At 38.9% G+C, this 22,162-nt stretch overlaps 1 long non-coding RNA gene across 1 annotated transcript; it reads left to right on the top strand.

The window, feature by feature from the left end:
• Nucleotides 1-4,269: 4,269 nt before the first annotated feature.
• On the top strand, nucleotides 4,270-21,658 carry LOC138920784 (uncharacterized). Its single transcript, XR_011432579.1, has 3 exons — nucleotides 4,270-4,330; nucleotides 17,313-17,424; nucleotides 19,808-21,658. It is a non-coding gene; the product is annotated as an uncharacterized lncRNA (long non-coding RNA).
• The last annotated feature ends 504 nt before the right edge of the window (nucleotides 21,659-22,162 follow it).

Here is a 22,162-nt window from a genome sequence, read left to right as displayed (position 1 = left end):
TACATTTATGCTTACCACATTGTCTGTATTCTGTAGTTTTCTATTAAGTCTTGAAATCCACTTTATTCTTCTTTTTTCAAAATTGTTATACCTATTCTAGATCCTTTACATTTCCACATCATGTGAGAGTCAGCTTGTCAATTTCAATAAAGAAACTGGAAGGGATTGAATTGAACCTATATATCAATGTTGAGGTAACTGACATTTTAGCAATTTGAATTTTCCTCTCCACAAGCATGATCCATCTATTTAAGTCTTCTTTAATTTCTCTCAGCAAAGTCTTGTAGTCTTCAATGTGTAGGCATTACACATATTCTGTTAAATTTTCTCTAAGAATTTCATATGTCTAGAGTTGTAAAGTAAATGATATTTTATTTTCATTTCAACCCAAATTTTTCACTGTTCATATTTAAAATACAATCATTTACTATATTTTATTCTGTATCCTTGCTAAATTCACTTACTGGATGTATTAGTTTTATTTTCAGATTTCTTAGGATTTTGTATGTGTAAATTGTCTATTGTGCAAATAAAAACTAATTTTATTTCCTGTTTTCCAATTTGTATCCATTGAAAAGTTTTTATTCTTGTCCTGTCACACTGGCTAGTACCTCTAACACAACATTAAGTAGAAATGAGAAGAGTGGACCTCATTTCTTCTTTTCCAATCTTAGGAAGAAAGCATTAAGTTTTCACCATAATGTCAGCTGTAAGTTTTTCTAGATGCTCCTTATTAATTTGAAAAAGTCCCATCTATTCCTAGTTTCTGAGAGTTAGTTTTTTATTGTTGTTTATCATGAGTGGGTACTGAATTCTGTCAAATGCCTTTTCTGCATCTATAGAGATGAACATATGGTCTTTCCTTTTTCTTCTGTTAATATGGTCAGTGTTATTTCCTGACTTTAATGTTGATCCAATTTTACATTCCCGAGGTAAACTCTACTTGTTCATGATATGTTCTCATCTTTATATACTTCTGTGCAGCTAACTCTGGCTTGAATAGTCTAAACTCCTTGACCTCCCTGATGTCTGATTTCTTTCTCCTCAACTCAACTTAGTGAACCCCTGGGCTCTGAGATATTCCTCCCTGAGGATTTATCCTGGAGACTTCCTCCAGGCTGCAAACTGGGGCAAGCACAGAGCTCACCTGATTTTTCTCTTTTCTTAAATATCACAGTTCTGTACTGTTATTTAATGTCTGAAAACCATTGTTTCATATGTTTTGTCCAGTTTTCTAGTTGTTTGAGGTAAGAGGGTAAATCTAGTCTCTCTTGTTTTTTTAAAGATTGGCACCTGAGTTAACATCTGTTGCCAATCTTCTTTTTTCTTCCTTCTTCTTCCCAAAGCCTCCCCAGTACATAGTTTTATATTCTAGTTGTAGGTGTGCTGTGTGGGACACCACCTCAGCATGGGCTGATGAGCAGTGCCATGTCTGTGCCCAGGACCCAAACTGGCAAAGTGCTGAGAGGCCGAAGCAGAGGGCATGAACTTAGCCATGCAGCCAGCCGCAAATCTAGTCTCTTTTATTCCATGACGGATGGTAGTGGAATTCTTACCTCCACCCCCCGCAATACGTTTTTAAAAAATGGAGTTGTCAGGGCTGGCCCCGTGCCCGAGTGGTTAAGTTCCCACGCTCTGCTGCGGCGGCCCAGTGATTCACCAGTTCAAATCCTGGGTGCGGACGTGGCACCGCTCATCAAGCCATGCTGAGGCAGCATCCCACATGCCACAACTAGAAGGACCCACAACTAAGAATATACAACTAAGTACCAGGGGGCTTTGGGGAGAAAAAGAAAAAATAACGTTTTTTAAAAAAATAAAATAAAAAATGGAGTTGTCATGTTTCTTGTCAACTTCATCTGAAATTTAAAAGGCAAAATTTAGCCCAAAACTTCTTTGCAAAGAAGAACATTCACAGAGGAACTTCTCTACCTGATAAACTCTATAAAGCTATAATAATTAAAGTATTATCATATTTGCACAGAAATGGCCCATTCTGGTACAGAGTGGGGAGTCCACAAAATTATATATATACATAAATATATAAATATACATACATATAAATACATACATGTATATGTGTATGTATGTATTTAGAGGGATTGTATATATGTATTTAGAGGGATATGTATTTGGCATTTCAAATGCTGAGCCATAAAATTTGGATTGATAGATATGAACAAATAAACAAAAATACTATATTCCAAATTAGAAAAACAAGAGGGATTTGGGGAAAATATTTGCAATGCATACAACAGAAAAGATATTAGTATTCAGAATATAGAAAAAATACCTATAAGTAAAACAGATAAAGATAACCTATCCAAAAGAAAAAATTTGGAATAATGAAACAAGTAATTGAAGGAATAAACATATGAATGATACCTAATTTTATGAGTAATCAAGGAAACACAAATAAAATGAAGAAAATATCAAGTGGGCCAAAATAATTTTTTAAATTAATGTATAAGTCAGGTTCCAGTGAAGAAAACAGAACCTATGCTAGATAGTTCAATAGAGAAACTGTAAGACAGAGAAGTTGTTGCAAAGGTCTAAGAAAACCTAAAAAATGCCAAAAGGGGAAAGTGAGACTCACCAAAGATTAGCAACAATAGGATCTCCTTTAAGCTGTCAGAGACTGAATGTTCGTGTCTTCCCAAATACTCCAAAGGTATTTGGAGGTGGGGTCTTTGGGAGGTGATTAGGTCATGAGGCTGGAGCCCTTATAAATGGGATTAGAATCCTTATAAAAGAGACCTCAGAGAGCTCCCTTGCCCCTTCCACCCAATGAGGACTCAGGATAAGAGGGCTGTCTATGAACCAAGAAGTGGGCCCTCACTGCACAAGCGAATCTGCTGGCGCCTTGGTCTTGGACTTCCCAGCCTCCAGAACTGTGAGGAATTCTGTTGTTTATGAGCCATCCAGTCTGTAGCATGCGTCCTGTGTTAGCAGCTCAAATGAACGAAGACACATGCGCTGCTGGTAAGAGTATGAATCATTGCAGCCTTTTAGAAAGGTAGTTTGACCATGTCTGGAATGTATTTAATCCTCTGTGATTTTGTCCTAACCAAATAAGGGTGTGAATAAAGATCTAGCCATAAGCATATTTATTTCATATTTGTTCATAATAGCAAAAATTGGAAATAATATACTACTATTCAAATATTGTATTTAGACTCAGTTTGATGGAAAACTATGCTACCATTAAGATAAAAATGTAGAATAATATTTAAAGACGTGAAGGAACATTTACAAAGACCTAAATTTAAAAAACACTTTGAAGATATTACATTGCTCTTTTTAATTTTAAAAGTATATATAGTACATATCTTTGCAGATGTAATTATATATAATTTGCATATATATGCATAGAAGTAGCCTATATATTTAAATATATAATAGTGGGTATCGTAGAGTGGGGTTTTAACTGTTTTTAATTTTGTTATTTTTCCTTATCTCTATTCTTTACAATCCATATGTATTCTTTGTATAGAAAAACGCTAGTTGTGTACAATTCACTTTCAATTAAATTCATTTATTGGACTTTATTCTCAAGAACAGATGTGGAGGAGGGCACAAATTAATCTACAAGGATTCTTCTAACTCTATTTTTGGTAGCGTTAAAATGAACATACCCTAAATTCCTAACATAAAGACGTACAAAACGCTAGGAAAAATTTTTACCCAAAAAAGTAGGACCTCATTCTTGGTTGAAATCTCTCTCTTTCTCTCTGTTTCTCTCACTCACTCACTCACACATACACACACACACACACACACACACACACACACACACACACACACTTATAACAAAGCCTGGGGTTATCTGTCAGAGAGATTTATTTTTATGCTATATATACACCACGGCGTGAATAGTGATTATCTCTGTCATGGAATTCCATCTAGTTTAGGGGTTTTGTTTGTTTGTTTGTTTGTTTGTTGGCCTTTTTTCTTACCCGTTGAATAAAAGGTTATTTATTGATCATCTACTGATGTAATGAACGGGCATTACTTCTGTGTAAGGGGGGAAAAGGTTGTTAACGAAAAACTTGCATCCTTTTGGATTCATATTTATCTACAGCCAAAGAAAAAGCTTTTTCGTCTTCCTCTTTCTTTCCATTTAAACGTCGAAAGAGCAACACACGTTTGCAACTCCCAGCGAGACAGAAAGGCAACTCTGGAGCCCAAGAAGAAACGTTGCGCGCAGGCGCCATGCTTTTGCAGAGCATGCTGGGAAATGTAGTTCCAGTGGGCCGCGTGAGCAGGCGCACTTCCTGGCTTCAGGTGTTGAGGATACCCTGGCTGTGTTCTGAATTTTTCAGTGGAGCCGGTTAGTTTGTTATCTCCCCTGCGCTTGCATCTGGGTGGCAGTTGGGGAGGTTGCTCCCCTCAAGGGTTGAGGCGTGGCGAGAGGGGCATGAGAGACTGCACTGGCCCAGCTTAGTGGCAGGGGCGGAAGAAAGGCGGAGATTGGGCAGTTGAGGTTTGATGTTTGGTTCGCGTTGGAGTCACGTGCAGAGTGCTGCCCTGGACCCCGCGTCCCGGTTGTGCAGGCCTACGACTGTCTCTGGGTTATGAGGAGGCAGAGCCTAGCTGTGCATCCAGCCTTAAGGGAGAGGAGTTTGGACTCCCACTTCGGAGTTGAGGGTTAGGCAAACAGCTTGGGGCTTTGGGGGCTTTGGCTATCATGGGATCTGTCGGGCAGGCAAATACAAAAGACCACTCCAGACCTGGGCAGGGAATTGCAGGAAAATTGATCTAGAAGCTCAGTGGCCCTAGAATTTAGGTTTCCTGACACCCAGTCCTTTGCTCTTTCCTGTGGAATGTACCTCCTCTAGAGGTAGTTTTCTGTTTTATTTTGTTGGTAAATTTTTGAAGGCTCTTGTGTAAAGAGCTGTGGCATTGATTCCCTACTTTCTGTGGCTTTTAAACAGCAGTTGACTGTTCTTCTTTGAGTTGGCATTTGTGAATGCACTTTCAACAAGTTAAAGTGCTTTACAATTATTATTATTATTAATAAACAAGGAGGGGGACGGTGTACTAGATGTCACCCATCTTGGGAGAGCCAGAGTTTTAGGGTTAACTCTGTGTCTGGATTGCCAGATTGGAGCTGTGTCCCTGGACACTGCAGTGACCGTAGAGACTTGGCTGGGAAGAAATCTGTTCCTAGACTCGTTCTGACCTTATTTTTAGGGAGGGTGTGAGTTACATCCAGGGAGTCAGACAGGGTCCCCATAAAGGCAATCCTGATTTCTCAGGACCCCTTTTCTTCTTTAGCTCTGTCTTCTGAAGTCTCTACTTGATTAGATGAGATGGCAAGAAGGAGGACCTGACCATTGGCCCCCTACTACCTTGTTTTTTGTGAGCAAAACTTTTCAAGGCTTTTGTACCTTAAGCTGGGTTTACTTTCTAAAGTTAACACCTGAAGTTTGGAAAGTCACATGGAGTTAAATATGTCTTGAAATTCTCTTAAACTGTTCATAATTTACATATATACCACTATGCAGCAATATATATATGAATGTTCCAAAATATATTCTTCAAACATTAAAATATCTCTTAGCATGGCAAGATGCTCACTTATGAGAGGCATGTAAGAGTTGAGGAATTGAGGAAACAGCAGACTCTTCCATCTCACACTTCACTCCAGATAGCGTACTTTCTTGAGCCTTTTTGGCAGATTTGTACACTTGGAACATACAAGTTGATCTGTACTGCAACTCGGCTTTATTTTTTCTTTCCTGAAATATCATCTCTGTGTCCAGACGGAGGAAAGATTTTCTTTCTTTCATTCATTGACTAAATCTTGAGAGCCAGCTTTTTGCCAGGTAAGGGTTGAGGCTCTGAGGTTACAGCAATGAACAAAACAATGAACAAATACAGCAATGAGAAAGTCCCTGTCTCCATGGAACTGACGGTCTGGGATGAGCACACAGGTGATAAACAAGTAAATACAGAGTGTGTCAGATGGTGACTAGAGGAGGAAACTGTACTAGAGAAATGGGGTTAAGGAGGGCCTGGGACAGCTGTTATTTCCTATAGGGGTTCAGGGAAGGCTTCCCTGGTGGTGTGACATTGAGTAGAGACTTGAAACTGAGGAGGTGAGCTTTGCAGATATCTGGTGGTGGGGGCATTTCCCAGGTAGAGGGAGCAGCATGAACAAAGGCTCCAAGGTGCACATGTGCTCAGCCTGTGTAGGGAGCATCAAGAAGACCATTGTGGACAGAGGGGTGAGTGACACAGCATAGTCGCAGTTGAGGTGAGAGGGTGAGAAAGGTCCAGATCACACAGGGCCATGTAGGCCGCTACGAGGAGTTTGGTTTTCACTCTGAGTGAGAAGGGAAGCCATAGGAAGGTGGTTGTAGTTGTTATTGTTTAATCAGCTTTGTCAAGGTCTAATTTGCATACAATTTACCAATTTTCCTGGGAGGATTTTGAGAGGAGAAGTCACATGATTTGACATATTTTAAAGGAACCAGTTTGGAGGGTCTGTTGAATAGACTGTAGGGGAGCAAGAGCAGATACAGGGAGATAGTTTCAGCAGCTAAGGCAGTAAGCCAGGAGAAAGAGAGACGATGTCCCATTTCCTTCCCCTTCCTGCTCTCTCAGCCACACTTCACTCACATCAGACCTCCACTCCTCCCCCATCTTCACTCTCAGTTCATGATCCTGCTTCCTATTTCACTGAGAGAAGAGAACAACCAGACAAGAACTTCCAAAGGCTGTCACCATGACCTCCACCAGCCTTCCTGGAGGACTTCCCATAGGGTCTGTCTTCCTCCTCTTACTACAGAGAAAAGGTCTGTGCTCTGATTTATGGCCAGCCCCTCTGCTGTGCATTAGATCCCACCTCCTCTCACCCACCCAGGACAGTGCCTGAGATAATTGGGCAAAATTCCTGATAGTTCTGCTATTTGTTTTTTGTTTGTTTGTTTGAATATATAGGCAACATTAATTTTTCCAGAAAAATTCAAAGAAAATGCTGATTTAAGAAAATTTATAAATGATCTAATATCCATGAACACTAATTTGCTCTGGAAGAAATCTCTACTAATATATTAAGCTTCTGTCCTTCTTGAGTTACAAGGGACTTGTGTTAAAAGAGTTCACCTATAGCCCCATTGGAACAGAACCAAACACATAGCATTTCCTTCCCTTCCAAGCCCATCTCATTTTCAGTTTAGGTGACTTCAAACATAGAAAAGAAAAGACACCTTTGTCAGCTCTCACAGCTCTGGTATCTATATTTTCAACCTGGGTTCAGACCACTCAAAGGTATCCTGATTGCACTTCACTTGTGTACATATTCCAGTGTTGTTGGTGAATGGAGGTTTACAGGCAATAAGTTGCTTGTGTCAACTATGAAGCTTTCCATTTAAAATGGTTACAGCTTTCTACCTGTTTGATTAAAAACCAGCACATTATTATGATAATCGTTATTTAAACATTTACTTTATAATATAGTCATGTCTTTAGTGAGACTCAGAAAAACTTAAATAGTCCATTGCTCTTTCAAGAAAATCTCTACAGACTTCTGAACCAATGATTTAAAAAGAAAAGTTTTTCCTCTACAAATTTGATTAATAATTCAAATATTTTCTTCTGGTCAGTCTTTTCATAAATAGTGTTTGGACCATTTTAAAATGGAGAGAAATAATACTGAACTTGAGAATCGGGGAGAAGCTATAGTGCTAGCCCTGCCAGCGGCTAACTGTGTGACCTCAGCAAGTCACTTAATCACTGTTGGCCTGAATTGCATCTTGAGCAAACCAGGGAATTAGCCTTAATGTTTCCTGAGCCTCTTTGTAGTTCAAATGTGTTACAGAACCGCGGCTCACGTCTGATGTGCAGAGAGAGCAATACTACAGCAGCAGCTTTTGAGAGAAAAAGAGCTTTATTGCATGGCCAGCCAGCAAGGAGACAGGAGGCAAGGCTCAAATCCATCTCCCCAAGCTGAATGAGGACCGACTTTTAAGGAATTGGGCACGGGAGTGGTTATACAAAAGTGCTAACTTGGTGGAATCTGATTGGAGGGTGGGAGTGTAACAGTCTTATAAGTCTGATGTCCTACAAGTGAAGGGACCCCTCGCTTCTTATTAGCTTCCCCACTCCACTTTCTCTTTATATTGAGTTCTGTAGTTGGGGAACTTTTGGTTCCTACACAGCTAGAGGTCACCTGAGGACAAGGTTCCCATCTTCTGAGCATACTGCAGCTACATGACTTGCAGTTTTTGCTCTTTACACCTGCAAAACGACTTTTGATACAACTTTGTTAATGATACAATAGGACACAAAAGGGCCCCTCCGAATTGGCCTATGATGGTTACAAGTGAAGTGATATCATCTGTGGGGTTTAGAAAGCAAGAGCCTCTAGCAGTCCTTGTGTTCAACATCTTATCTTTACTACTCTAACATCAACGTCAGCCTTGGAAAAGGAAAGAATTTACAGTTGGATGGTCTGAGGGTTGTGGCAAAGATTAGGATAGTCACACATCTTTTCCTGGCTGATTGTGGAGATGGTTAAGAACTGAGAGCATAGTACCCACAGGAGGTTTTTAATAACAGATGTCAGGTCACTAGGATACTTGGAAGTAAAGAAGGCAGGGTCTACGTTACATTGTTGGTGGGTGGTCATGGGTTCTGTCTGGCTACTCTGATCCAGACACTTCAGACTCAGCAGTAGCAGCACAGGTACAGTTTAGAACTCTGATATGGTGGCTTCCAGAAACTAAACTGATAAAGGAGTAAATATCAGTTTGTAGAATACTAATCAGCAAGTACTCATTAAAACATCTGCTATGCAAGGGGCACCCTACTAAGTACATGGGGATTTTTTGAAAAATCAGTGATCATAGTCCTTGCTCAGTGCAGTGGGTTCTTGGACCCAATTCCAACGTGTGTGTGTGTGGAGGCTTCCCCACACCAACAAGCAGTTCTTGGATGCCAGCAGAGTCTCCAAGAATTCAACTCAATTCTGACACTATCTACCTGGAGATAGAATCAGATTCCACAGGTAAAAGGCTTAGTCCCACGAGACTGCCCTCCACTTCAAACACTGGTCTTAATCCCAGGTTTGTTACCTGTGCTTCTGACCAACCGGCTCCAACCTGGAGGTTCCAATAACCCCCTCCAACTCAGGATGCCTGTTGCAAGTCCAGGTTGTTACCTGTGCTTCTTACTTACTGACACCCTCTTCAGGTTCAATTAATTTGCTAGAACAGCTCACAGAACTCAGCAAAACACTTACGTTTACCAGTTTATTAAAGAGTAGAACAAAGGATACAGATGAGCATCCAAATGGAAGAGATGTGTAGGGCGAAGTATGAGGGAAGAGATGCAGAGCTTCCACCCGTTCTCCAGGCACACCACTCTCCCAGCACCTCCTTGGGTTCGCCAACCCAGAAGGTCTCCAAGAAAGGGCCAAGGAGCTGTCATTTGGGGTTTTTATGGAGGCTTCCTTATGTGGTCATGATTGACTAAGCCATTGGCTATTCGTGACTGATTGAACTTCAATCCCCCCCTCCTCCCCAGAAATTAGGGTGTGGGACTGAAAGTTCCAATCCTCTGATCACGTGGCTAGTTCTCCTGACAACAAGCCCCCACCTTTGGGTGAGGTCCAAAAGTCACCTTCATTAACATAAACAAGAAATTCCAAGAGTTTTGGGAGCTGTGAACCAGGAACTGTAAATGAAAACCACATATATATGAGAAATATATTTTGGTCATCTGAATGACGAAATATGTATTTCTCATAAATCACAACATTGCACTTAGAAGTGTAAAAGCTGACTACAAGAAACATTAACTCTAATCTTGCTTTGCGGTTAGCAGGGGTTCAATAAACATTGAATTGAAAAATGTAATTAACAATGGTTTAGCTGTAAGTCAGTCTGCATAGAGAAAAGGGCAAAGATTAAATGATATTTTAGGATCCTAAATCCTAGGCAATTCTGAACTTTTTATGGCAATATCATAAGGCACTCTGGACACTTTCCTGGACTGTTGAGACGTAGGAAAACATAGTGTCTTGAATCAGACTTCTTTAAGATAGCAGGTCTAACTAGCAGCATGCTGTAGTATAAAGACCACTGAATTGGGAAGCAAGAGAAATCTCTATTCATTCACTCTTTCAAGAAACATTCATTAGATGTGTAATATGTGCCAGGTTCTATGTGTGGGACTGAAGATGGAAGAGTAAATAAGTCAGACAGTGTCACTGTCCTCAAGAAGCTTACTGTCTAGGAAGGAAGACAAGACATTGGAAGTCGAACATTAAAGTATAATTAATGTAGTAATAGGGGAAGTATAAGGTGCTATGAGTTAATTTTTGCAGGTAACATAATTATTATTAAAGTACATGGTATGGGGGCTGGCCCGGTGGTGTAGCATTGAAGTTCACGCACTCTGCTTCACTGACCCAGGATTCACTGGTTTGGATCCAGGGCACAGACCTAACACCACTTATCAAGCCATTCTGTGGGAGGCATCCCAAGTATTAAAAAAAACAAAAGTGGAGGAAGATGGGCATAGATGTTAGCTCAGAGCCTATCTTCCTCAGCAAAAAGAGGAGGATTGGAGGCAGATGTTAGCTCAGGGCTAATCTTCCTCAAAAAATATATATATGTGATATGATTGTAATGTGACTTTAATACATATAAATAAGTGCTCTTTCCAAAAAAGATTCCCTCCCCCTGAAAAGACTGTTTCAGTTTAAACACCCACTAACAGTGTATGAGAGCACCCATTTCCCCACATACTTAAACAAGTACTGGATATTATCTGTTTTTGACAGTTTTGCACATGTGATGTTTGAAAAATGATATTTCATTTAAATTTGCATTTCTATGATTAAAAGCAAAGTTGAAAATCTTTTCATATATTTATTGGCCATTTGCATTTCTTCTGTAAATTTCCTGTTCTTATCCTTTGCTCATATTTCTATTGCATTTTATTTTTTCCTAATTGGCTTGTAGGAACTCTATATAATAAAGCTAATGATCCTTTCATTTTATTAGCTACAAATATTTATTCCCAATATGACTTCTCTTTTTTAATGTTGTTGTTTGCCTTGTATGTTTGAGTAGTCAAATCTGAGAGTCTTTTCCTATATAAACTCCAGGTTTTATATTTTTTAAAGGATCTTCCTACTGCAAGATTATGAAAGTATTTTTCTAATATTTTTCTGGTTATTTTATAGTTTTCTTTTTTTTTTTCTGCTTTATCTCCCCAAACCCTTCCTGTACATAGTTATATATCTTAGTTGCAGGTCCTTCTAGTTGTGGGATTATAGTTTTATTTTCAATGTTTAACTTTCATTCACTTATAATTTATTTTTGTAAGGTGGTGGCAAGTTTATTTTTTCCTAAATGGATAAGCCAGTTGTCCTGAGATTGTTTATTGAATTTCCACCTTTCCCCAAATATTGGAAATGCCACCTTTGTCATATTGTTACCACACAAAGGGCACTATCTGCTTGCTGCAAGACAAAAGCCAATCGTCAGGTGGCAAGATGGTGGCAGAGAAAGGGCATTTTATTACAGCTTGCCAGCAAGAGGAAAGATGGCCAACAAATGTCCAGAAGAACCACCTTAAGGGGGGCACGGAATCTGGAAGCAGTTATATAGACCAATGAGTTATAGGGGAGGGGGTTAGGAATGTCGACCCTCTGGTGTTACAGACTGGGCATTGCCACACAAGATCTTTCGGTTTTCATTGATGATGGCTATCAGCATAGACTCTCTGTTTGGGGGTCATCACAGTCCTAAAGAACTCAAAAGAACGAAGTTATCATCTTATGGGAGCTGGAAGGTATATGGACAAGCAAGGGTCACAAAATCTACAGAGCAGGTGGATCTCCTGGAGGGTGCAAATCCAGCTGGGTTAGTTAAACCAGAGGTCATTCAGAGTTACAACGTGGTCTCTTTTCTACAGTATGGCTTGCCTTATTGTGTTGAGCCAGTTTCAATATGTTAAATTCCTATAAAGAAATGACCTATGTCTAGACTCTGTATTCTGTGTTATTATTCTTTCCGTCTATGCTTGTGTGAGTACTACCCTGTTTTGGTTAACGTAGCTGTATAATATGTTTTGATATCTAGTATGGACAAGTCACCCCCATCCTCATCTTTTTTTTTCTTTTTCAAAAGTGTATGTCATATAGGTGAAATTGGGGGGCGTGTCAGTTTCACAGGACTGCTGTAACAAAGTACCACAAACTGGGTGGCTTAAAACAATGGGAATTTATTGTCTGACTGTTGTGAAGGCTGCAAGTCAGAAATCTGGGTGTCAGCAGGGCCAGCTGCCTCTGAAGCCTGCACGGCCCCTTCCTAGCTGCCCGTGGTTTGCCGGCAGTCGTTAGCATTCCTTGGTTTACAGCTGCGTAACTTTAATCTCTGCCGTCATTGTCATGGGGTGTTCTCCCTGTGTCTCTCTGAGTCTTCACACGACCATCTTATATGTGACGCCAGGTACCTGAGGGTTACTATAGATATTAAGCCAATTTGCTGTTTTCCTTTTTAATTTGAGGGGTGGCTGGGGTCTCGAGGATTTGTGAACTTGTTTTGCAGAAGAAAGAGAGTGCCTTCAGGGAGATTGCAATCACTGGATGGCCAGCCCTCAGCAGCCCTTGAGGCCCAGAAGTCAGATTGCCCAGGGGCTTATTGGCTCCTCCTGCCAGCCCCTTAGCTCTATAAAACCCCCCTGCTTTCTGTTCTTGGGGAGGTGGATTTAAGTGCACCCAGACTTCCACCTACTCATTTTGGTCAATTCGAATAAATCTTTCTCCATCTCCAAGCACCGATGTCTCAGTGTTTGCCTTGTGCATCCAGCACATGAATTTGAAATTAAGAGGTTTGGTATCCTAAGGACACCAGTCATATTGGAGTGGGGGCCCACCCTACTCCAGTGTGACCTCATCATAACTAAGTATGTCTGCAATGACCCTATTTCCAAATAAAGTCACTTTCTGAGGTTTTGGGAGTTAGGACTTCAACACGGTTTTTTTGGGGGGTGAGGGGGACACTTTCAACTTACAACAGGAGAGAACTGGCATCTCTAAAATATTGAGTCTTTTCATCCAGAAACATGGATTTTCAATTGATTCTCTTCAGCTGCTGAGAAGTCAGCAGAGTGCTGCTGTTTTGAAGTTACTGTGCCTGTTTCTAATCCTGTTTTTAAAGAGATAAGCATATATTTAAAGAATTACGTAAACTGTGTCATCAGGCAGTAAAACATAAAACAAGGCTAAATGGTGCTCAAAAGAAAGATGTAAGCTGTCAGAAAATAGTTGAGGTAAATAGGAGATTAACTGAAATAAAACAAGGTATCTTTTTGTTTTTGCTGATAAACATTTTATTTTAGAATAGTTTTAGATTTATAGAGAAATTGCAAGGATGGTACAGAGAGTTCCCATGTATCCCACAGCCTGTTTTGCCTATTGTGATATTCTGATTTATACTAGGAAATATATATTGGGTCTTCATCCCCATTTCTGGCACAGAGCTCCTTAAACCCTTGGAATTTCCTACGTGATGAGAACAATAAAGTTGTCTTTCATTATGTTAATGAGGTGACTTTAAGACTGCACCTAAGGATGCGGGCTTGCTGCCAGGACAACGAACCATGTGATTAGAGGGTTGGAACTTTCAGTCCCACATCTCCCACAACTTACCAAGAAGGAGAGGGCCTGAAGGTTGAATCAGTTGCCAGTGGCCAATGATTTAATCAATTGTGACTATGTAATGAATCCTCCATAAAAAAATCCAAAGGACAGGATTTGGGGAGCTTCCAGGTAGGTGAACACATGTGGGTGCTGGGAGAGTGGTGCACCTGGAGAGGGCGTGGAAGATCTGAACCCTTTCCCTGTACCTTGTCCTGTGCTTCTCTGCCATGTGGCTATTCCTGAGTTATATCGTTTTATAATAAACCAGTATTCTAGGAAGTAAAATGTTTCTCTGAGTTTTGTGAGCCGTTCTATCAAATTAAACCCAAGGAGGAGGTGTGGGAGCCTCTGATTTACAGCCAGTCAGTCAAAAGTATAGGTGATAACCTGGGCTTGCCACTGGGGTCTCAAGGGAAGTGGGGCAGTCTTTTGGGACTGAGCCCTTAACCTGTGGGCTCTGGTGCTATCTCCAGGTAAATAGCCTCAGAACTGAGTTGAATTGTAGGACACCCAGGTGCTTGGTGGTGCGGGAAACTCCTCTCCCAACCACACACATTAGAATTGGTCTCAGAACCTTTACCTATTAACATTCTACATTAGTTTGGTACATTTGTCACAATTACTGAACCAAGGTAGATACATTATTATTAACTAAAGTCTGTATTTTATTCAAGCTAGTTTTTACCTAATGTCTTTTTTCTGTTCCAAGACCCTATCGAAGACACCATGTTACATTTAGTCCTCGTGTCTCCTTAGGCTCTTCTTGGCTGTGACATTTTCTAATCCTTTTTAAAATTATCATTATTCTTTGTGTGTGTGTGTGTGTGTGTGTGAGGAAGATTGGCCCTGAGCTAACATCTGTTGCCAATCTTCCTCCTTTCTTCTTTTTTTCTCCCCAAAGCCCGAGTATGTAGTTGTATATCCTAGTTGTCTTTCTAGTTCTTCTAAGTGGGATGCCAACACAGCACAGCTTGATGAGTTGTGTGTAACTCTGCACCCAGCATCTGAACTGGAAAACCCTGGGCCACCCAACTGGAGCGCACAAACTTAGCCACTATGCCACTGGGCCAGCCCCTATTCTTTTTGTTTTTTAACCTCTATGCTTCAATTTGAGTATTTTTTATTGGTCTGTTTATCTGTTAGCCCAGTCTGTTATCCCCATCCAGTAGAGTTCTTAATTTCAGTATTCATTCTGTTCTAAATGCTTATTTGATTCCTTTTGGTCTATTCCAAGTTACTATTGAAATTTTCCATCCTTCTATTTTGTCTGTCCTTCTGCTTTGTTGTCTCTTGATTATAGGCCAGTGATACCGAGAACTTTGTATGTCAATAAGTTTTTATTATGTGTTTGTCATCATGATGAAGGCACCATAGAGATTCAAGTTGATGGCATCTTTCACCAGGAAGAGTTCTCTTTCTTTCTTTTTGAAGTAGATAGGATCACCTCAGCCAAGCTGAGTTAGTTCAGGGTTGTTTGATAAGATTTATTTTACGTCTTGGTTGCTTCTTTTCTAGGATGTGGCCCTCCTGGGCACTCAGTAGAAAATGTGGCAGGTCTTTCTTTCCTCAGCCCAGAAAGATTGTGGAAGATTTTCTTTTCCATTCAGAGGTTTTCAGCTTAGCTCTTCAGACTCCCACCCCATTCAGCTTAAAAATTCACTCATACTTTTAGGGAAGAGTCTGGTCATGTGTTTGAGGCTGCTTCAGTCCCTCCTTTTGTCCCTGTAGCTACTTGTGAGTGCCAAAGTCTATGCAGTTTTCTTTGTCCTTCTGGAATGGCCTTCTGTGAGGAGTCAAGCTTGGATTCTCAGCCAGAATTGGCAAGAATTTAGTTCCTCCAGGTGAACAGTGGCTGTATATCCTCAGTGTCAGTTTATCACTCCTCTAGAGATTTCTTTTGCCTGTTTTGTTTTCAGGCTCTTCCTAAGTCTCCAGAAAACTTTTCTTTGCAAACAGAGGACATATCTTTTAACATCAGGTCCTGTATCTGTTATATCTTCTCCATTACCTGTAGAGTGTAAGGCAAGGGAGATTGTATTGCATGTGAAATATGGGAGGCAGTAATATCAAAGTTTTCTAGGTAAGTTGATTGGCTGTTTGACGTTTGAGGAATCTCATATTGTGGCACTTATCTTGATGAATTCTCCATGGTCCAGGATCTAATCTTCGTATTTGCAGATTAAGAAACCTGAAATCAATATAGAGACAGATTTAACCACGTAAGTTTACAAGGGATTGATGAGTTAAACAAAAAGTGGATTTATTTCACACTAACATCTAGAACTACTATGGAATTCAGATCTGCAAGTCCTCTGGCAAGAAAAAAAAAAAAGAAAACCAAATTCTCACCCTAATTTTTCTTGGCAAGCATAGAACTATACCAAGGGGAGTTAACGGTATTATGAAGATGTATAATTCTCTTAGATAATGCTATTTTATGAGTTCTAGCTCCATGATAGAGCCTTGCCTGCTTACAGAGATAAACGGGTCTAGCTGGTACTTGGTGCCAGTCTCTTTTCTCCCAGATGATGTATGAAATAGGAAGGACTTACCAATATTTGCATCTCTATCTTCTCTTTTCCTGTGTTCTGTTACCATTGCTTTACTTTTGATTGATCCATGTTTTTATGTGCATTGCTACCAAGAAGAAGGTTATAACCATGTACATTTATGCATAACCTACTTATGATATCCCTACACTTTATTTCCTGAGTTCAGTTTATATCTTACATCTATCTCTCTATATGTTTATATCTATATCTATATAAATAGATATACATAGATATTTATTTTCAGTGTCTTTGTAAGGAAACCTCAGTATTGCTGCTGTGTACTCTCAACAGTAGACACCAAATCAGGTACTCTTGGCCACTCTTGAACTTAGAACCCTGAACCCCTTTGGAACAACTTCCTAGCCCCTCACTTTGTCATTTTCAGTTGTTTGCTTTACTATTTCCTAAATGTTTGCAGGAGTGATCCCTGAGTGAGTATGTATTAGATGTTTTAGGAACCAGTGGCATTGGAGGCTATGCCACTGGACTTTACCTTGTAGGAATGAAAAGAACCAAGGCATTGTCAGATGCTGTACAGGGATGTGACAGCAGTGACAGGAGCCTTTTCTCATTGGATGAGCATAGCTCTATAATCATTACAGGGGACTGCAGTGACTATTTCTTCAAATGTCAAAACGTGGTAGTATGGGATTTACAGGTGCTTATCTGAGACTGGGTTTTGAGCTTAGGGACCAGAGATTTTTAATTTTATTTGTGCACAAATATATTTATTTTTATACTAAACAGGTGGTAGCTCTTCTCTTTAAAACCCTGTAAATAGGGGCCGGCCCTGTGGCACAGTGGTTAAGTTTCCAGGCTCCATTTTGGTGGCCTGGGGTTCACAGGTTCGGGTCCCCGGCACAGACCTAACAAGCTCATGAAGTCACACTGTGATGGCGTCCCACATAAAATAGAGGAAGATTGGCACAGACAGTAGCAACAGTCTTCCTCAAGCGAAAAGAGGAAGATTGGCAACAGATGTTAGCTCAGGGCCAATCTTGCTCACAAAAAAATAAATAAGGAAAGAAAGAAAAATAGAACATTGGAAATAGGTATGTTTATCTTGTTACCTTAACAGCATCAACATTCCTATATCTCAGAGTTCCTGAAGACGACTGAGGACATGATTCTGAGATCCATCATCAACACCCAAGCCCCTATCTTTCACCAAGAATGGGACATCAGCTTTTCAAATCAGATGTTATCTCCCAAGTAAGAAGAACCATACTAATAGATAACAGAGGGAAAAATGGACAAATGTCACAAAATACTTAGCCAAGAAAGAATCAGATATCTAAGTAACAATCAGATAGTTAGAAATCCTTGTAAAGAGTAGTCCATCTGTGCATCGTGGTGGTGGTACTAACAATACTGGTACTGGAGGTAGCTTTGGAAATATTGGTTAGTGTCTGCTGTGCAGAGCCCCCTGATCTGTATAGAAAACTGAGTTCATCTAGTGGAAACAACAACTTCATTTCTACATATCTTTATCCATCTTCTCACCTATCTCTGTGATCTCAGAGGAGGAGATGGCCCTCTTCCATTGTTAATCTCTCCATCTGTACCCCAGATTCCATTCTTTTTGACTTGTCTTAGGATCTTCATTTAGTGATTATTTCATGATTCAATCTTTTCCTGTTCTAATTTCAGACATTCAAAAGGTTTTATTGCTTTGAAAAAGTATTGTGCCTAATAATAATTTAATTTTACTTATCTTTCAATTTTATTCTCTCCTTTTATTATGAAACTCTTCATACTTGTAGCTAATAACTTCAATTCCTCTTCTGTTTCAGTGTTTGAAGCTAAATTGTCTTCTCTTTTTCTACTAAAATTATTCTGAAGAGAGTCCTGAATTCCAAATTCTTTCTTGAGAGCAACCCATTCTTTAATCCTTTCTTATTTTGTTTGGTGTTTTGTTTTCTTTTCTTTTGAGGAAGATTAGCCCTGAGCTAACATCTGCTGCCAATCCTCCTCTTTTTGCTGAGGAAGATTGGCCCTGAGTTAACAACTGTGCCCGTCTTCCTCCATTTTACATGTGGGACAGCTGCCACAGCATGGCTTGATAAGCAGTGCGTAAGTTCGCACCCAGGATCTGAACTGGTGAACCACTGAAGTGGAGTTAGCAAACTTAACCATTACACCACCGGGCCTGCCCCCTTTACTCCTGTCTGTATTCAGACTTTCTGCTGCATTTGTTATTTTGTCTTTGCTTATGTGACATCACTAGATTCTTTTCTATTCTAATCTCTTTCCAAATGCTTTTTCATTAGCTTCACTTCCTTCATAATAACAATGCATATACTTTTAAAGCCTATTTTCTACTTGTTTATTTTTTATCTCAAAGAATCCATGCATTCTGATATCCTCAAATAGTCTTTCTGTGTGATTAATTCTCTGATGTACTTTTTATATAATAACTATCAGACCAAATATCTCATTTGCATTCTATCCCCATAGTTTCCCCAGCTTAGAGTCTATCTCCACTTGAATGTCCTACTTCACCTTAAATCACTTGAAACTCAATATGGTAAAAAACGAAATCACTAGCTTTCCCTAAGTAGTCTCTTTTTCCTTCTTCAATATTTCTGTCATTAGTACCATATTAGTGGCACTATGATTTCCTCTATTGTTACCACAATTAGTTCCAGCCTTCTTGGCTAGAAACCAAGAAGTATCTTTATGCAGCTCATTTTGTAAAAGTTCCCCATAATCATGTCAGTATTTTTTCTTTCTTCCTTTCTGTGTTTTAGATTTACTCCTCTACTAAATTCTTACTATCATATTCCCAATCCAGGCCCGTATCATTTATATTACACTTTCTTGCTATATTTGACAGCCTTATTCTCTCATCATCCATTTTAGATGATACTAACAAGCATCTTCATCTAAAACACCACATGTTTGTCATGTTATTATTGTGACAGAAAACCTCAATGTTCCCATCTCCTCCTACGTGGCATAGAATTTCTCTTCTTAATTGTCAGAGTTCTTTATTATCCACTCCCATATCTTTATTCTTCTTTTTATTTATTTATATATTTTTTTTGCTGGGAAAGATTCACTCTGAGCTAACGTGTACTACCGATCTTCCTAACTGTTTTTCCTCCCTAAATCCCCAGTAAATCATTGTATATTCTAGTTGTAAGTGCCTCAAGTTCTTCTATGTGAGCCACCACCACAGCATGGCTACTGACAAATGAGTGATGTGGTTCTGCACCTGAGAACTGAACCTGAGTTGTCGAAGTGAAGTGCACTGAACTTTAACCACTAGGCCATCAGGGCTGGCTCATTCCTTTCTTATTTTTTACCCCTGCTTTCCAAAGCCGTAGGTTTGAATTAGTGTCATTGACTTGTTCTCATGTCCCATACTCTTCTGTATCTTTGCCTTTAATTATGCTATGCATTTTGTCTCAAAGCAGCCATTTCTTTTACCATGCCTATCTATACTAACCCTTTCCTGCTTTAAACATACATATTAATCAGGACCTGTACTGTATAATCTTTCATTTTATCATAGCACTGGTTTATTTTTATTTGTGTTCTCATTTTTTCTGTAACTGAGGAGTGAGTTTTGTTTTCCACTTTTGTATTCCAGAGGGAACAGACGTTGTCTTCTGCTTGATCCTGGTGCTATATTCAAAGTCTGAGCACCAACTCCGAGAAGAAAGTGTCTGAAAAACAAATAGTGTTATGGCATGATGTTAGAAAAATTTTCAAATCCTTGTTCCTAAAACTTCACATTAGAAGAATTGGAATTTGAAAACCACCAGTAAAACTAAATTACAAGAAAATTCAATTCAAGAGGAAGATTATGAATATAATAATTTGGGGAAAATATTTAATCTGAGTTCAAACTTTTTAAACAACTGAGTGTTTCTAGAAGATAAAGACCTCATAATTATGACACAAATGATAGGGTTTAAAACATAATTCTTCTTCAATAGATTTTTTAAAAGGAAATTCAAAACAAAAAATAATTTATTAGGTATAAGAAAGGATACATTTGTAGCTAAAACCTTACTTATTCTGGAGACAATTTAAATGTAAAGCCATAGTTCAGCACTGATGGAATCTGAGAAAATTTGTATGAAAGAGAAATGTGAATGTAAACTATGTGGTAAATCCTTCAGCCAGAACACTAATCATATTCAAAATCAAAGAATACATACTGGAGAGAAATCTTATGAATGTAATGAATGTGGGAAAGCTTTTAGTGAGAGAACTAACCTTATTAAACATCAAAGAGTCCATACTGGGAAGAAACCTTATGAGTGTAATGGATGTGAAAAAGCCTTTATGTATAAGTCATCCTTTAGAAATCATGAGAGAATTCATACTGGAGAAAAACCCTATCCATGTAATGAATGTGGGAAGGCTTTCAGCCATATTTCAGCACTTAGTCAACATCACAGAATTCATACTGGAAAGAAACCATATGTATGTATTGAATGTGGGAAGACCTTCAGCTGGAGCACACATCTACTTGAACAACAGGGAATTCATTCTGGGGAGAAATCCTGTCAGTGTACGGAATGTCAGAAGGTTTCTTGCCACAGCACATCATTAATTTGGCATCAGAGATCTCACACAGGAGAAAAACCCTATGAATGTAATGCACGCGAGAAAGCCTTCAGTCATACGCCAGCCTTCATCAACATCAGAGAATTTATACTCGAGAGAAATCCTATGAGTGTAACACACGTGGAAAGGCCTTCAATCGGAGGGCACATCTTACTGAACACCAGAGGATTCATGCTGGAGAGAAAGCTTATGTTTGCAAGGAATGTGGAAAAACCTTCAGCCAAAGTACACACCTTACTGAACATCTAAAAAATCATTCTGGTGAGAAACCCTATGGATGTAATGAATGTCAAAAACTATTTTGCTATAAAACATCACTAATTCGACACCAGAGAACTCATACAGGAGAGAAACCCTACCAATGTGATGAATGTGGGAAATCCTTCAGTTTAAGCTCAGCCCTTACTAAACATAAGCAAACACATGCAGAGGAGAAACCAACCTTACTGATGTAATAAATGTGGTGATGTTTTTTCTCACAGTACGTCTTTAATCTGACATCAGAGAACTCAGTTCAGAAATGAGACCCTATCAGAGTAATAAATGTGGGGAAGCCTGCAGCCATGGTTCATCACTTACACCTGAGCACTCACAATGGCAAGAAACCCTAGGATTGTCACACAAGAAAAACTTTAGGCAAATACTCACTTACTCATTATAACGTTTGTACTGAGAAGAAACACTGTTCTTGTAATCAATCTGAAAAATTTATTGTTATTGGAGAAAAACTTATAGTGGAACTATTCATCTCAAAGACTGGTTTGTTTTTTAAAGACATTTTTAAAATTATTTTCAGAGATAATTTATTAATATATGTATATATTTGCTTATAATAAAAGCCTTTTCAGGTACACAAAAATTTTAATGGGGTGGTCAAATTTCTTTACTGTTTATGTAATCTTTTATCCTTTCATTCCCACGTGATTTTTCAATGTTAAAGAAACATCTTTATGGAGGGTTTAAATTTTAAAAATTGACAAATTTGATTAATAGCCATAGACATACAGATATAATATGCATTATTTTTCAGTATTCATGAAATGTTTTTTAAATGGACCATATATATGGCTATAAAGAAAATCTCAACAAATTCTCTCTAAGGGAAATATTCAAGTCCTACATTTTTTTTTTTACCACAATGAGATAACAGTAGAGAAAACAAGTAAAAGCACATCAAAATTATTTAAATTAAATAATTTTCTAAGTAATTTTTTGGGTTAAAGAATAAATCCAAACAGAAAATTGCAATTATTCAGAGAATAATAAAGCTAGAAATTAATTATTCAATTCAAAACTTAGGGAATAGAATGATGATATAAACCTGAAGAAAAGAAAAGGAATGCATTAATAACAGTAAAAGCAGACATTA

The sequence above is a fragment of the Equus caballus genome, chromosome 25, assembly GCF_041296265.1.
Source record: "Equus caballus isolate H_3958 breed thoroughbred chromosome 25, TB-T2T, whole genome shotgun sequence".
Classification (NCBI taxonomy): Eukaryota; Metazoa; Chordata; class Mammalia; order Perissodactyla; family Equidae; genus Equus; species Equus caballus.
This window is presented reverse-complemented; position numbering and strand designations above follow the sequence as displayed.